This window comes from Adiantum capillus-veneris, chromosome 22, assembly GCF_014529385.1.
Source record: "Adiantum capillus-veneris isolate H3 chromosome 22, ASM1452938v2, whole genome shotgun sequence".
Classification (NCBI taxonomy): domain Eukaryota; kingdom Viridiplantae; phylum Streptophyta; class Polypodiopsida; order Polypodiales; family Pteridaceae; genus Adiantum; species Adiantum capillus-veneris.
The window spans coordinates 100,958,280-100,975,018 of NC_140952.1; the positions used below are offsets into that span (position 1 = coordinate 100,958,280).

General features: G+C 44.6%; 2 pseudogenes; both read left to right on the forward strand.

The window, feature by feature from the left end:
- Nucleotides 1-4,851: 4,851 nt before the first annotated feature.
- Nucleotides 4,852-14,496, forward strand: LOC147429914 (uncharacterized; annotated as a pseudogene).
- Nucleotides 14,497-15,625: 1,129 nt separating this feature from the next.
- Nucleotides 15,626-16,141, forward strand: LOC147429915 (uncharacterized; annotated as a pseudogene).
- The last annotated feature ends 598 nt before the right edge of the window (nt 16,142-16,739 follow it).

The following is a 16,739-nucleotide window of genomic DNA, read 5'->3' on the forward strand; positions in this document are numbered from 1 at the left end:
AGTCCAGTAGTAGTCAGTCCAAAGAAGGATGGAAAGTGGAGGATTTGTGTAGATTTTAAATCCTTAAATGCACCCACTAAGAAGAATCCATATCCTCTTCCATTCATCGATCAGATCTTGGATTCAGGCAGGTTATGAGAGGTACAACGTGTGTGATGGTTTTTCAGGCTATTTTCAGTTGAAGATTGCTCTTAAAGACCGAACAAAGACAGCTTTCATTACGCCATGGGGATGCTATTGCTACACGGTATTGCCATTTGGGTTGTCAAATGGACCATCTTTCTATCAAGAGAGAGCAAATTGGGTATTGGAACCATTCATTGGTAGTTGTGTTAAAGCTTTTATGGATGACTTCTGTGTCTACAGCAGTAGGGCTGAACACCATGAGAAGTTGCAAATGGTACTGGCTCGGTATGATGAATGTGGAGGACAACTTAATCCAAAGAAATGTCATATAGCACAGCCAAGGGTGAAACTATTGGGCCATATGGTGTCAGAAAATGGCATTGAGGCTGATCCAGACAAGGTGAAGTCTATTATTCTTCTCCCATCACCTACGAGTACTAAGCAATTGGCAACCTTTATACACAAAGTGAAGTACGTGGCACGGTTTATTCCATTGTCTTCTCAGGTTCTTTATCCATTACAACAGGTGGCAAAGCATGATCCATTGCAATGGGATGACAAGTGTGAAGAAGTGTTTCAAGAGGTGTTAGGGAGGTTGTCAACCATGCAGGCTCCTAATTGGGAGAAAGTGTTTTATGTAAATCCATCAGTAGGGGATGATGCCATTGGGGCCATGCTATTGCAACAGGGGAAGGGCAGCCATTATATGAGGCCAGTGTATTGTGCAAGCCGAGTGAAGTTGGTAGCAGAGAGAAAGTTCTCGGAAGTAAAGCTAGTGATGGCCAGTGTAATATTTGCTTGTTTCGACGATTTTGTCATTACATGCTACCACGACCTTTTGTTTTCTTGACGAGTTATGCCTTTTTGCCACAGTTAATTAATGGCACTAACATGTCAAATGTGGTCAAGAAATGGGTAATTGAGCTGCAAGAGTTTGAATTCTCTTTTCTAGTGGAAGACAGTACAAGGGCTACCCTAGCTGATTTGTTGACGTACAAGGAGAATCCCCTTCTTGTTAAGGAAGAGGTGGTGAGAAAGGTAGTTGAAGAAGTGCCACAGATTAGTAACGCACATGTGTTGTTCTTTGATGGCTCATACAGAAAGAGCCATGATGCCGCTTCAGGGGGTATAGCACTTTATGATCCAGAGGGGAAGCTAGTATGCAAGAGAGGGTTCAAATTGGATGCTCATAGTAACAACGAGGCTGAATATGCTACGTTGGAAGCCAGAATACACATTTGTTTGAAGCATGGGGTTAGAAGGTTGAGCATAAAAGGTGATGCCTTGTTAGTCGTGAAGCAAGTGCTGGGTGTGTGGAAGAGCAAGAATAACTCATTGAAGGAAATGTGTTTCAGAATTAAAGGCCTGTTAAAAAAGTTTGAAGCATGGAGCATCAAACACATTGAACATTCTCTAAATGGAGAGGCACATGAAGCAGCTCAAGGCATGATTGGGGAGCTATTTGTGTTGAGGACCAATTTATCTCTTTATCATGGCCGGGAAAGTTTGGCTAAAGAAGAGGAGTTTTTGCTAACAGGAATCATTCCAAAGGACATTCAAAAGTCTAAGAAGTATGGTTTTGTGCGTAGACCATACAAGTACAAATTGATTGGTGATGTCTTATACATGAAAGGGGCTGATCTTGTGTTGAGACGTGTACCTTGGCGGGAGGAGCTTTACAGAGTGTTGGAAGAGAATCATGAAGGCACACGTGGCGGACATTTTTCTCTAAAGATCACCTTGCATAAGATCTTGCAAGAGGGGTATGTATGGCCTAGATTGCACAAGGATGTTCACCATTGGTGTAGGTCTTGCAATAGGTGTCAAGCATTTGGGAAGAGAGTGTTGAAGCCAGAGCTACGAAAAACCATTATGGCATTTGATGTGTTTGAAAAGTGGGGGATTGATGCAATAGGCCCGTTACCTATCACAAGCAGGGGCAAAAGCTATATTTTGATGGCAGTGGACTATCTCTCTAGATGGGCAGAGGCTGTAGAAGTAAAACAGATCACTGCAAAGGATGTGGAAAAATTTGCGTACGATGAAATATGTTGCAAGTTTGGGGCGCCATTGGAGCTACTTTCAGATAAGGGGCCAGGATTTAGAGCTAAACTGCTAGATTTTTTATGTGCGAAGATGAAGATTAGGCACCAGCATACCACTCCTTATTACCCGCAATGTAATGGCTTAAATGAAAGGTTCAATGGTGACTTGGTACAAATCCTTTCGAAAGTGACAAAGCGCCAAGGAAAGAATTGGGATTTGGAATTGCCTAGTGCATTATGGGCTTACCGTACTTCGGTAAAGACAGGTACAGGGTTTACTCCATTTCATTTGGTGTATGGAAAGGAAGCACTATTGCCTGTGGAAGTAGAGTTGCCTGTGGTCAAGATGTTAGAGAAGTTGCTTGGGCCGCCTAGTGATGCGTTCAAAGAGAGGCTCTTGCAGTTACAAGAGGTTCAGTTGGATAGGATGAGCGCATTGGAGCATTATGGGCAGAGGCAGGATATGGCTTTGGCAAAGATAAATGAAAAGGTCAAAAGTAAGGGTATCAAGAAGCATGACTTAGTTTTGCGCTATAACAGTAAGCTGGACAACACCTTCCAAAAGAAGCTTCAAATTAAGTGGGAAGGCCCTTTCAAGGTAGTGGAGTGTTTTCCGAATGGTACATATCAGTTGGCTAACCAGGATGGGGTTCTACATAAGTCAAGGGTAAATGGATTGCGTCTTAAATTGTATCATGCCAGGTTAATGATGGTGGAGCAAGATGAGCTGTCTGTGGATCAAGCAATGTTGGTGAAGGATGAGGAGACTTGTGACGCTGCGAGTCTCATATCGCTTTTTGTTGTTGCTATTCATGAATGATCTAGCACGCTAGGGGATGGGCAAATTATGTCAGGAGTTTTTTGGAAGAAGTGATTGCACATATGTACATACACATGCATGGTGCATTGAATAAAGAATTGCCCATTTTCCATAGCCAGGTGGTTACGTGGGGCCCACATGTGTACAAGTAGGACAGGGTGTACATAGTGCATCGTTTTTCACTATTACCAGTACCGGTGTGTTTTTTATATAATAATGAGGAGTTGGTAGCACGTAAAACTTATCGAGGAAGCTATCTGCGGGCCGACGACATGAGGTAAGTAGGTGCGTCAGATGGCATCTAGTGGCGTCAGAAGGCCGAATGGGGTCAATACTTGCACGTGGAGAAGTACGGACACAACGTGGATGTTTTCTTGTGATAATTATGCAGAAAGGTCATCATGAGGACCATCTTTTGGGACCACTTCACGTGGTTGCAGGATGCATTATTGAAAAAAGCTGAGTGCCAGGTGTGCGGATGATGAGAAAAGGTGACAACTATGCACTACGAGGCCAGTTTTTGGCCTGTCCGGGGTCCGTTTGAAGTCATCTAAAAGGCCAAGGGTGCCCAACTAATAAAGCTAAGTGTGGGAACTGAAAAAACAGAGAGAAGACCAGAAAAAACGTGGAGAGAAGAGGAGGAACAGCCGCAACTGTGTTTTTGGGGTTTTTGGAGCCTGTTATGGCGTAAACTGCTCATCCGAGGTCGGATTTGAGCACTTTGACATTGTAGACTGGGGTTTTGGGCCGTTCCGGACGTGATGGCGCTGTCCATTTTGCCAAATTCCTTATTGTTTTTCTATTGTTTTGGTTGTGTAAGTTTCTCCTCTGAGCGAAGCTTCTGCTCCAATTTGTGATTGTATATGGCATATTTTACCCATATTGTGTGAGCTATTTGCCCGATTGGTGTTGGCCCAAGCTTAGTTGTATCTGAACATCAGAAATTCTCCTCTTTTGAGCTGAGTTTTTTGGGTGTGTGTGTGTGTGTCTCTCTCTCTGTGTGGAGTGGGTAAACGGATAATCTCTCTCCTCTCGCTCCATCTGTGTGTTCCCTGTCTCGGCCAGGTGGGTTGTGTAAGCCGAGTGGTGCCCCATAGTGTGTGTGTGTATCTTCCCAAGAGTGTGTGCCAGGTTGTTATAGAGGCGTTCTGTGTGTTTCCATCCCGCTCACAGCGTGGCGAGTCGCATGGCGGTGCAGGGGCGGGGTTGCCCGCTGCAAGACGTAAACCCGGGCTCGTCGGGGGGCTACGGAGTGCCGATGTGGCAGGGTGATGAGGCAGGCCACGGTGGATGAGGTGGGGCTGATGGGGTGGGGGATGATGACGGGGTTGGGTGCCATGTCATGCGATTTCAAAAATTGCATGATTGGGGGTTGTAGAGGTAGTTACACTGTGGTGGTTCTCCATGCATGCTCCGAAGGGGCGCGCAGGAAGAGCATTGAGGGATTACCATTGCAAGCCTTCTCTCCCCCTCTTTCGAATGGCGTCAGTGTAAGCAGGTAGAGCAAGTGATGTTGCAGCTTGACATGGCCTTGTGTTGATGCAACTCTCCTCTCCCTCTCCTCTTATGAAAGAGCTCGCCAATTATGAGCCTCTGTCCCTGCTTTGGATTGCCAAGGTCCCTGCTCTGGATTGCCAAGCTACATTCGTCGTGAAGAATCGAAATCTCTCCACAGCCACCCACAGTTGAGCTCTTCAATTGTAAACCAAGGCAAGTTAGGGTATTGCAATGCAAAAATGGGAGAAATTTGATGCCATCATTAGGGCAGAGGATCTTCTTGCCATGGCTTCATGATTGGATAGTTGGGGAGAGGTGGAAAAGTCTTTGTAAACCCGGTCAAGATAGAGAATAACGGTGACAATGGAAGGGATGGCTTGTCATTGGGATTTGAATGAACTCCCAGCCGTTGAGCAACAGCCACAGTGGATAGATTCTTCAAACCAAATGCTTGGGCGACAAGGTCCTCTTGATATGTATCAAATTTATAGCACCTCTGATAAGAAGATGGATGGGCGAGACTCTAGTGATAGCCACGAAATGCAAGATTTGTTTGAAATGGCTCATGTCAGGCCAAGGGCCAGGACAGACATGTGGTCAAGGGGCGCTATGTTTAGAGACTAAGAGTCTATATACAGCATGGTTGGGTGGAGAGTTGCATGGTCCAGTCCTAGGACACCCTTATGGTACCCTAAGTTATGCGATGCAAAAGGAATTCTGCATCGGGGAACACATAGACCAACGAAGGCGACGACCTCTTGCTTCACCTCATCTACATGGTTTGGCGCCGCCTGCTCTGCAGAAGCAAAAAGCAACCGGCATGCCCCCGCACTCGCATCGAGACTTACCAAGACAGCATTGCTGCAGCTCCAAAATCCGTCGTGTTGAGCATAGCGTCTGTTCCTGTAGGCATGCTCACCTTGAAAAATTCCAGAATCATCCCCTCCATGCCTAGCGCCCATTCCCGCCGGCCTACTTGCCATGCAACCTTCGACTGCAAGAAGGGAGAAGCCATGTTTCATGCTCATGCACGTCTTCATATTTAGCACAAGCTACTCCTACCTCGTCAAAGGAAAAACGAGCAAGAAAACAGGCGGAGCTCCCCATGAACGAAAAAAGAGAGAGATTCTGAAAGAGACGAAAAAAGAGAGAGATTCTGAAAGAGCTCCATGCCTTCTCCTCCGCCATGGCTCCACCTTCCCCCTTCTTCTCCACCTTGCTGTGTTACCAATGTTAGACCGCAGCCCACAAATACACACACAAAAAAAAGGCCAGGACAGCGCCATGGTTGCATGGCATGTCCAATGTAGAAACGCTGATAATCCGCAAGGTACTCAGGATGTATTCTTGAGCTGCAAGAACCCAGGATTGTTTGATAATTGAGCAAGGCTCAAAGTATCCCATAAAAAGAAAAATCGTTCGTATGCCTCAAACTCTCTTCGATTTGAGTGAATTACATTCGAAAAGGTTTGCATCCAAGAATTTGTAACTGATCCTTGCTTTAAGCTTCACCATGAGTTGCGCATAAGGCAAGGCATTCTGAGAGAAGCCTTGCAACCAACCTCCATGAGGGTACATGAGGGCAGGACAAGCTTCAAGTTTTGACATGGGATGCAAGGATCATGGAAGAGCTACCAGATAGGCCATGCGGCTAGCAAGGTAAGTCGGCACAAGTCAGTAATCAGATATGCATTTGTTTTTGAAGCTGTTTGGCAAATTTGTTTGAACAAGATGAGTGATTCTTGTCCTAGCAAGGCTGTTGTACAAGTTATTAATCTCCATTCATTTGCATGGTTTTGCTAGCATGAATGATCATCACTTGCACATGCAACTGAATTATGCCTATAATGTGCATGCTACATTGTTACTTTGAAATTTACATAACATTTCGAGCAAGCAAGGCTTGCATTGCCTTTAGCAAGGCTCGCATGCAATCGAGGGGAGTGCCCTTTAGGCTCTCCACGCACAATCACTGCTTGTGACAGTTTTTTTAAGCGTTACAATTTTGTTGGCATCAAACCAATGCTTAACCTATCAACATGACTCAAGCATGGCTTGAGTACCTACAGCCCTGATTTGCTGCACGGATCAATGGCAATTCAATTTTGATTCCCATGGAATCTCAAGGAGATCGGCACACCCTGTGGCTCGACTTCATGAAGGGTGCATAGAGCTCGGCATGGCCGACTTCTTGTCACTGCTTCTAGAAGTCGGCAAAGATACTCGCCACACGGCACTAGCCACTTTCACTTGAAATTGCTTGACAAGGTCAATTCTCATTTGCCACGATCTTTGTACGTCGGTACCAACAAATGTTGGCTACAATTTGGGCATCTTGCATTGAAGATTCTCGCATTTGGACTATGCTATGAGCATACAAACTTGGCGGGGGAATTGGCAATCTGCTTGCAGGTTATTTCATTACATACCAGACGGGCGTATATGATATACAAGGGTGTATATGATACACACGATAATTCTCTCTCGCGCAATAGATAGGGCTATGAGCTGCATTTGAGCGAGTTTTTCCTTGACATCTCAAGACAATTGGGTACAACAGGATGACCAGGTTAGACCATGTTAAGTTTTGTTTATTTTTCCATGTTTACACCTTTGATTGGAAACTACTGCTTTTGTGCAAAGCAAAGTTCTTTGACAATTTTACGGGAAGCAAGGCTTCTCCCTTGTGCCAAGGTACTACCCAATGACTTGGCATCAAGGGCATTGACACACAAGTTCGAGAAACTGGAAAAATAGGGAATCTCAGCTCACAGAATCCCTACCAATCTAAATTGTGCAAGGTGTTGGGGTATAGGCGTCTGTGCCTTGCCCGGCCGCCCAGAGTCTGGGCGCCCACTGACTTGTATACCTTATACATAGCATAAGTGTATAGGGGGCTGCTCACTCTTTGAGTCTCCCCACCCACATTGTGTGTCGTGTCTCCTTCTCTCTCTCTCACTCTCCGTCTGTGGTGCTCCCCGATCCCCTTCAATTGGTATCAGAGCTCTGGTGACAGCGGAGAGCACGATGGCTTTGAGAACTTTGAGGCGATAGCTCGCTCGCTCTCGATGGTAGAGAGATTAAGAAAGCTTGGAAGCTTTGTGAGAATGCAATGGGAGCTTGTGAGCTCAGTTGAGAGTGATGTATGCTCTTGTGGAAGCTCAGAAAGGAGTGTGGAAGATTGTGTGTAAGTGAAGGTGTGCTGCCCAAAAAGTGTGTGCGCAGCAGCACAGTTTTCAGATTCGTTTTTCTCCTTGTAGAATGCAGATCTGAGAATTCTGTTTGTGTGCCCATTTGTTTCGACGTGGTCTACAACTTTGCAGAAGAAACTTTTTGCAAATTCCTCACCATTTTGCTGATATTCAACTCAGACTGACTGTATACAGAAATTTTCCCAAGAGTTTTATGCGTATCATTTATGCGATCTAGGTAGAGATTGCGGGTTGCACTTAGTATTTGTGTGCGATGTTCTCTGCAGGTGGGAGATTTATGCGTGTGTATGCATCGATACCGCACAGTGTGGGCTTGGTGATTAGCTCACAGATTGCAGTGTGATACTAGAGCAGGTGAGGCTTGTATTGACATTGTGGGAGCTGTATTTTGGAGTGTGTCTCACAGGTTTTACATTGTGTTTCTGGCCATATTTGTAGACAGTTTCCAGGTGTTGTTGGTGAGGTGGTTTTGCTTTCTAGTTTGCTACATTGTGCTCATGGCAGAGACACGTGATCGATCAGATTGTGACCTCTCACAGATGCGCGTGTTTGATGGTTCAGACTTTGCGGCATGGAGAGAGTGTATGCTTGATGCATTGACACAGCGAGGGTTGCATTGACCATTGAGTGGTAATGCAGGTAGACCTTCAAACATGTCTGACGATCAGTGGCAGGAGCTAGAGGAGATGGCACTATCTACGCTCTCTTTGCACCTTGCGGAATCTGTATATGCTCTTGTTATGTATGAGACTACTTCGAGAGCACTTTGGTGCAGATTACATGATATGTATGATAGATTTGAGTCATCACGAACTCGTGTGAGACATGTACATTCACGAGCACGCCGACAGGTGACATGTTGGTATTGTGGTCATTCTGGACACGTTAGACGGCGCTGTTTTCGTCGTATGCGACATCGTAGGAGACATGGCAGTTTCAGAGATGTATGTAGTGATGCCATGGACTCAGTTGCTTTGACAGTTGAGGCAGATGTAGTGTCGAAGTATACTAGTGATGGGGATGTCACTTTTACCTCGAGTTATGCACGAGATGCTATACATATGGATAGTGCACTCCCTTCGCAGTGGTTGCTAGACGTAGATGCTATGTTTCATGTCACGCCGCATCGTGAATGGTTTTGTAGCTATTCTAGCGGGATGCTTGGCAGTGTACGTTTGACCGATGGATTGGTGCATGCAAAAGCAGGTGCAGGAGATGTGAGACTTTCATTACCGAGTGGTGCATCTTACTTGTTACGACATGTGCGCTATGTACCAAATTTGACAGTGAGTTTGATCTCAATTGGTCAGCTTAGAGATTGTGGATGTCAGATTTTGCTATGAGAGAGAGATTTTGTGATGCATTTGGGTTCGCTAGTGATTGCGAGAGGTGCCAGGAGTGGTACAGGTTACCCATTGCATGTGGATCATGCGAGAGACGGTGTTGTCTCTGTGATCATGCAGCCAGGTAGACAGCGAGAGAGCAGGCAAGTTTCTTTTGCTTGTGGGTTGCAGGATGATTTGCATGGAGTGCAGAGTAGTGAGCTCGTTGTGCACACAGTTGGGGCACGACTTGAGCAGTCACACAGAGAGGTGACAGAGTCAGACATGCATGCTTTGCTAGTGACTGAGCAAAGCAAAGAGTCAATTGTGCAAGATACTTCTATGTAGGATAGACAGGTAGAGCGGTCTTGCTCTAGTGAGTCACGACAAGAGGACGTTGTGCAAGAGTCTATGCATACGGAGTTAGAGCATGAGAGCTCTAGTGAGTCACAACAGATTGAGTGGTCATGTTTGCAGTGGATGATTGCAGAGGAGACTGAGATGTCAGCGATTATGCAGTCATTCCTTTCTATGCTCGACAGTGAGCATGGGGATATAGTTGTGCAGGATATGTCTTCCAGCAGACACCTAGAGCACCTGGTTTGCTCTGAGGTTGCACGACAGGTTGATGCGTGTTTTGTGGACAGTCAGGAGATGCATGTGGCTGACACGCCTTGTCAGTCAGAGATGCCTATTGCCAGGGATATATATGTTGATGCATGCTCCGTAGAGCTAGCAGGGCCCGCTAGCATTGCATCGGCATTCGGTGGTCTCATGTATGAGATGTTGATCTTGAGACCGGATATCGCAGCTGCAGTGGGAGAATTTGTAGTTGGGGTTGTCAGTCGTTTGTTGACTGATGATGGTATAGTGCACGAGGGAGATATGCAGGTATTGCATACATACTTGCAGTACGTGTGTGGTACGTCTGGTGGTGTATGGACTTACACGGGAGCAGGACAGCCGGATGCACACGATCACAGCCAGCCAGTGGGCATCGGTTGAGAGCGGTTTTCTCTCGCCTTTTGTAGTCTTTAGACTAGGTTCTCTTGCTTAAAGGCACAGTCGCCTTTAAGTGGGAGGTTGTTGGGGTATAGGCGTTTGTGCCTTGCCCGGCCGCCCAGAGTCTGGGCGCCCACTAACTTGTATACCTTATACATAGCATAAGTGTATAGGGGGATGCTCACTCTTTGAGTCTCCCCACCCACATTGTGTGTCGTGTCTCCTTCTCTCTCTCTCACTCTCCGTCTATGGTGCTCCCCGATCCCCTTCACAAGGCACTTATGGTTTTGGCTCTCACGTTTGAGGCCACCACTTTGCCAAGGGCTTAAGATTATGTATGCATGGCATGCTAGCTAGGTGGATTCAATTCTACCGCCTCCTGAAACACGCTTCCGCTATAACACTAGACATTTTGTGAAGGACAAGATAAGTTCTGGATTGTTTGACATAATTTTGGTTGCTGTCAACACACAAAAACACTAAAAAGAACCTAAATCAAGGACTTAATTCAAAGGCATGGTGCTATCATTAAGTCACACTGGTGTCGTCACAACCACATACACGGTAGGTGGGTCAGTTTGTGACTTGTTTGTGTTTTTCTGTTACCTCTCTCGATGAGAGAGAAACTGTTGCACGCTTATATGATAAGCTGCACGCTACGCATAAGATGCACACGAGCATGGGCACAACATATACAAAGTAGTCACTTAAGGAAAGTTCCTCAGCCCAGCATTCTCTCTCTGTCTCTTTCTTATTTCTCTCAAAGAATAAAGAAAACTTTTCAAGAATCTTTTGATACATGTTTTTCTTTTGAGTTAGCCTGAGCCAAGGTGCTCTAACTCTCAGCTATAAATTGGGTAAGACGCCATCCAAATTAGTCTTCATCGTTTCGTCGATTGACCACTAATTGCCATGAGGGCTATGAGCCACACACGCTGGCTAAGAGTCATTGTCAGATCTCGGGTAAAACCCAAATGTTAGCATTCTTTGGGTGATTGTTCTTAAGATCGAACAGATCTACCCAGTGGAGTACACATCGACGTTCATGGACAAGCAAGAGTCGTGTCATTATGGATGTTTAGGGTGTCATTTTTGCACTACATGTTTTCAGTGTGACGCTTGCGTTGAGTTTTTGGTAACCATAAATTCACATCAGCTGATCTCTCCCATAGAGTTTAGATACAGCAAACCATTGTGACAGCATGGTTGTCCATAAGAGCTAGGCATTTCACTTGTGTTGATATCTTGCTCTCTCTATAGCACTACGAGTGTCTATGGAAGCACAGTTTTGGGGTAAGACCCAGCGGGCGGGTGTTTACTCAATCATCCCATAGGCATTAAGGATAACAATTTGAGCTATTCCCGTAATACTTTCAAGGAAAGAATTCCACAATCTACCACGTGATAGCGGACAAATTCAACTTTTCAAGTTGATTCCTCTCATTCTGTACACGGTTGACTATGTTGGTTACCGTTGCCTGCTAGTTGAGCAGTTTCTACAAAGGGTCTTACCAAGGGGTTTGACTACATAGATTATAATCAACGAGTTTGGATTGCAAAGGCAACACCCAGGGTTTCCAGTGCAATGTTGCTTGGTTTTTTCACAAGTGGGTGACGTGCTCCTCTGCATTTGAATACGGGTAAGTGAACATGAAGTTCAACTCTCCAGTTACGCATCTATTGATTTGGTGTTATTCCATTTTTTAGTATGTTTTGCTTGGGTTTTTCAAGTTGTATAAATACGCTTAAATGTTTCGGAGACATGCCAAGGTCATGTCGAAACAAAGCATTTTGGGCCGTCGTGTTCCATATATTTTTCTGCATTATGCTGTTATGAATCCCCGGGTAGGGTTCGATTTGGCACATGTTGTCACATGGGATACAACATGGTCTAGGAACTCAAGGAGTTCGGTTTAGCCATGGGGAGCAATGATAATGAGGGTCCCTCTCACTCGCATCGCAGAGTGTTTGTAGTTACCTCCACACACAAGTACATCTCGTACTTGAAGGATGTTCTTTTATAGACATCCTTATTTGAGACATATTCCACATGTGGAGAATATGAGTCTCTGGGACTGACACTGACGCCTAATTCCTAATGATGTATCGCGATGAAGTCCCTACGTGCTGGTCACATCCGTTCATTAGACCAATTGTAGCACACTGTATCAAGAGCAATTTTCGTGGCCAGAAATTGTCAGGTACTAAGTACAGACTTGTTACGATTACAAGTGCATTGAAACCACCTTAACGGAGGGTTGTTTCTACATATAACTAAGTATGCTACGTTCATGAGAATGTCTCATGGTTGGTACCTAGGTGTGACTGGGTTGTCACATTCTGTTATGGTCCAACTTTTATTGCAAGAATTTCACGTACGTATCGTGAAAATTTTCGTCATGGAATTGCGGTTCGGATATGTTTCTGTTAAATGCATGCACACTAGGTGTTATGGGCCCTAGTGTTTAACACAGATTTAATCGGAGCGGCATGCAAATTCATGGACTTTATTCTTTCTACACTCTTTTGCACCACCAGTGCAATCTCTCTTGCATATTTAGTATGAGTTTACACCCTGCCATACAAGGTAATGGCTCAGTATGGGTGTTTGCGATTGGATGTTCTAAATTCCAATCTGCTTTAAACCTAGTTGGTTGTTTCCCCTCCATATCCAGTATATGGTTGGAACCTCACTTGGTGAGTCATAGTTTATCATCAGTCAAGTGGTTGGGGGAAAGCACCTCACTCTTACTACTGCTATTCATCCCTCGTTGGATGGACAGCTTACAAGAATTCTATTTAGTACTAAAGGATATGCTAAGCGCATATGTTAGTAAACCATGCTAAAGGATATGCTAAGTGCATACGTTAGCAAGAAGCGAAACAACTCGATCGTTTACCTTTCTGGTTTGGAGTTTGCTTCACATGATGAAAGGCATGTTATGACTAGTTTTAGTCTCTGTATGTTATTCTCAAGTTATCAACCTTGATCATCAGTTTTGATGAGGTTGGCTACTGGCAAGAAACAATAGCAAGTCAAGGACTTGGTTGCTGCCTGCTGAGTATGTCAGAATATTACTTTCATGGAAAGTTGAGCAGAGGTTGTATTGCATGTTCCACTCGGGGCGGTCACTTTTTAGAATGTGTATGCTATCACGTGAGTTAACAGGAGAGGATTATTAAAAGATCAAAATGTATCAAAATGTATACATACAGAGGGGGGTGGAGTTTTTTTAAATAGGAACGTAGTGTAAATATAGTATGTATATTGAGGTATTATTAATAACCTCTTGAACGCACGTGATATAGGAAGCTTTTGATAAGTGACCGCCCCGAGACATTCCAGTACCTTCAGAAAGTCTGAAACCTGGATATGCAATTAGACACCTATTAGTTGTGATAGCTCGTTTAGCATTTTGAAGTGAGTTCTAAATGGAGTCTTTACGTTATGTTGGTTATGGGTCGGTTAACCAAGATGGTTGCACAGGGACAACAATGTAGAAAATCAAGATGTTATCCTTGATTTCATTGAACCTCCTACTGAACCGGGTTCCGATCCAACAAACCGTTGGATCCATGAGGGATGCCACGGTGGAAAACATTAGTGTTCTTATGAAGATATCATCACTTGTGTTTTCGAGGATGAAAACGCTTCTCCAAGGGGGGAGTAATGTTATGCCAAGGGCCAGGACAGACATGCGGTCAAGGGGCGCTATGTTTAGAGACTAAGAGTCTATATATAGCACGGTTGGGTGGAGAGTTGCATGGTCCAGTCCCCCGTGGTCTAACAACTCAACAACCATGTCTAGATGCTTTTGCATTTACATCTAATCAGTATTTTTCCTTTGATAGCATACATCTTGATGATTGCTTCCATACAAAAAGGGCAAGGACCAACCATAGATTCTCTCAAAGCAGTGGACAAATCGGGCCTCTTGGACTTGAGAAAATGGGGAAGAATCCAAGCATCATTACACATGGTCACCGATGAAGAAGGTGATATGTATTTTGTCAATAGCACTGGAAAGAGGATTCCATGCATAGAAGATTGGGAAAGGATTGTGTCTTCATACCACACAAGTAAACATCTTGATTGAACCGCAACCAGGACAACAATCGCAAAAACATAGTGCACCAACATTAGGATGCATGGTATTTCACTTGAATTTGGAAAGGAGGTCCTTGACCTTTGCTCTTGTGCTACAGTTTCAGCTTTGGAGGATGGACATAGGCAGACGCGAGATGTGACACAGTGCGTGGGTTTACATGACAGGGGTGAGAGTGCTAGCAAGAGTGACGTGTGTATTGAACAACTCACAATGGGCTTTGCTGGTGTTCAAAAAACATTAGATAGTGTAGTTGTCAACCACAAAGCGAGATTGGTTAGACTAAATTGGGTAGTACAAACAGAATGGAAATTTGTGTGCCATCGATGGGGCGATGCGCGAAGACACGGCGAGGAGTGTCGATGACTCCGCACATCCAAGAAGTGTGGATGCTCCTTCATGGTTTTTGTGGTTTTTCCAAGACATGACATAGAGAAGGTCATCATACGGGTATTTGGAGGTCACAAAGGGCATGTTCCAGGGTCGCGAAGTGACCTATATCACCTTTCTATGTATCGTATGGTGAAGAAGCCATGCATGGAGGATTTGTTTGATGTTGGTACATGTCGCAATGTTGCAAAGATGAGTGTATCTAAAGAAGTCATCCACATCAACATGGCATCTCTTGTAGAGCAAGTATCCTATACATTCTTCATGATTCCAAAGGGAATCTAGATGGTGTCCTACAAATTGCGCGTCGAAGGTAGTGACCTTTTTGTGGTTTTAACTTTTGTGAACTGAAATGTAACTGGGTTTACACTTGACCGGGTGTTGCCTGTCGGGTTCATACTTACCTATGTTAACCATATTCATTATTTTAGGAAGGCTTGGAAGCTACGATTGGTCATCAATGTACAAGCAGGCTCTTAAATTGAAAGAGCAGAACAAGGTGCTACACTGTTAGCCGTACAACCCTGATGCACTTGAGGAGACAGACCGACCCTTCATTCTAGTTATCCAAGACGTTGGATGCTTCGCATGTGTATACATTTCTCAAGCACAATAGTTCCTGGGAAATAGAATCAACCTTCAAGACAAATGTATTTGGCATGCCCCTGTATGCAGTAGTGGTACCAAATCAGCATGGTGGTGGCTTACCTGTGTGGTTCATGTTATGCACATGTGATGTAGGAACTAGCAAGGAAAAAGTCGCCTTGAAGGTTACTTTGAAACTATTGAAGGTTACTTTGAAACTAGTCCTTCAAAGAATGAACAACATCCGCCCAAAGGCGTCGGTGATTGATAAGTGTATCACTTCACTACATGCCATCAAGTGATTGATGCCGATCCATTTTGCTGGGAAGTGGCGAAAATGGTAGTATCACCCAAGTTGCATGCATTGTGTCAGTATGCTGGTTCCACACAAAGAAGGTTTGGGTGGAGCATTTACTTCCACAGGTGCGACCAAAGACTTGCTTATGTTTCTTCGCCTTTCCATTTTCCATGCATATGATTGCCTCCTCCTCCTCACGTGTTCTTGCAGGTCCCCAAAGAAATGAAGGACCATGTGTATGGTGCAATGGAGAGTATGATGCAATGCCCGGTGGAGGAAGAGTTCGACTAGAATTCAGAGAACTCCTTCGGGAATGCTCGAAGCATGATAACATTCTAAGATACATTAGCAATGGACAAGCTGGAAAGACATGCACTTGGCGTCGATTGTGGCCAAAGTTTGGTTGGCTCTTCCCTCATGGGCACGTTGACACCACGAACTTGGTGGAGAGACTTTGGAAGTACATAAAATACACCTTGTTGGATGCACATATCAATCTATCAGCCTTGGACTTGCTGCATGCCCTTATTGGCAATTCAATCACAAGGAGGCGGATGGGTGGTACTGCTGTGGAGTTCTTCAGACAAAAACAGGAGATCGGTAATGCCCCTCTGTTTTTTGTATGCCACGGTTTACCTTTTGCCATTGCCTTGGTTTACATTTGGAGTAATAGTGTCTTTATACTGCAATCGGAGCAATTGTGTCCCTTTTTTGTACTTGCCTGGGTTTACATTCTGAGTTACTATGTCTTTATACTGGATTTTGAGTATTTTTGTCTTTGGTTTACGTCCTTGCCTGGGTTTACACTCTGAGTAACTGTATATTTATACTACATTCTGCGTAACTGTGTCCTTGAATTGGTTCCTTAACTGGGTTTACACTCTAAGTAACTATATATTTTTATCCTGCATTGGGAAATTATGTCTTTGGTTTATGTCCTTGCCTGGGTACAGTCTGAGTAACCGAGTCTTTATACTACCTTTCCTTTTGTAGTTGACTTAGGTAAACACAACATGTATGGGAATGACAAGGGGCAAACGAAACGCTTGTCAGGTGGAGAACAAATGCTTTGCAGATATGTAAGTGACCCATCAACCGTTGAAGTGATTGAGGAAGTGACCCCCCTTTTCAAGGTGTTATGTCATGCCACGAGATCTGGTATCATGTCACCTTGCATTCCTCTTATTGTGATAGTGAAGATTGGGAAAGCATGTGCAAGCACCTATGTGGCATGTCACTAGTAGTAAGAGACTTCTTTCCTCATCTGTGCCATATTCTCCCAATCATTGACACGGCTAGGGAAATGGAGATGGAGAATACACAAGAGGACATTCGG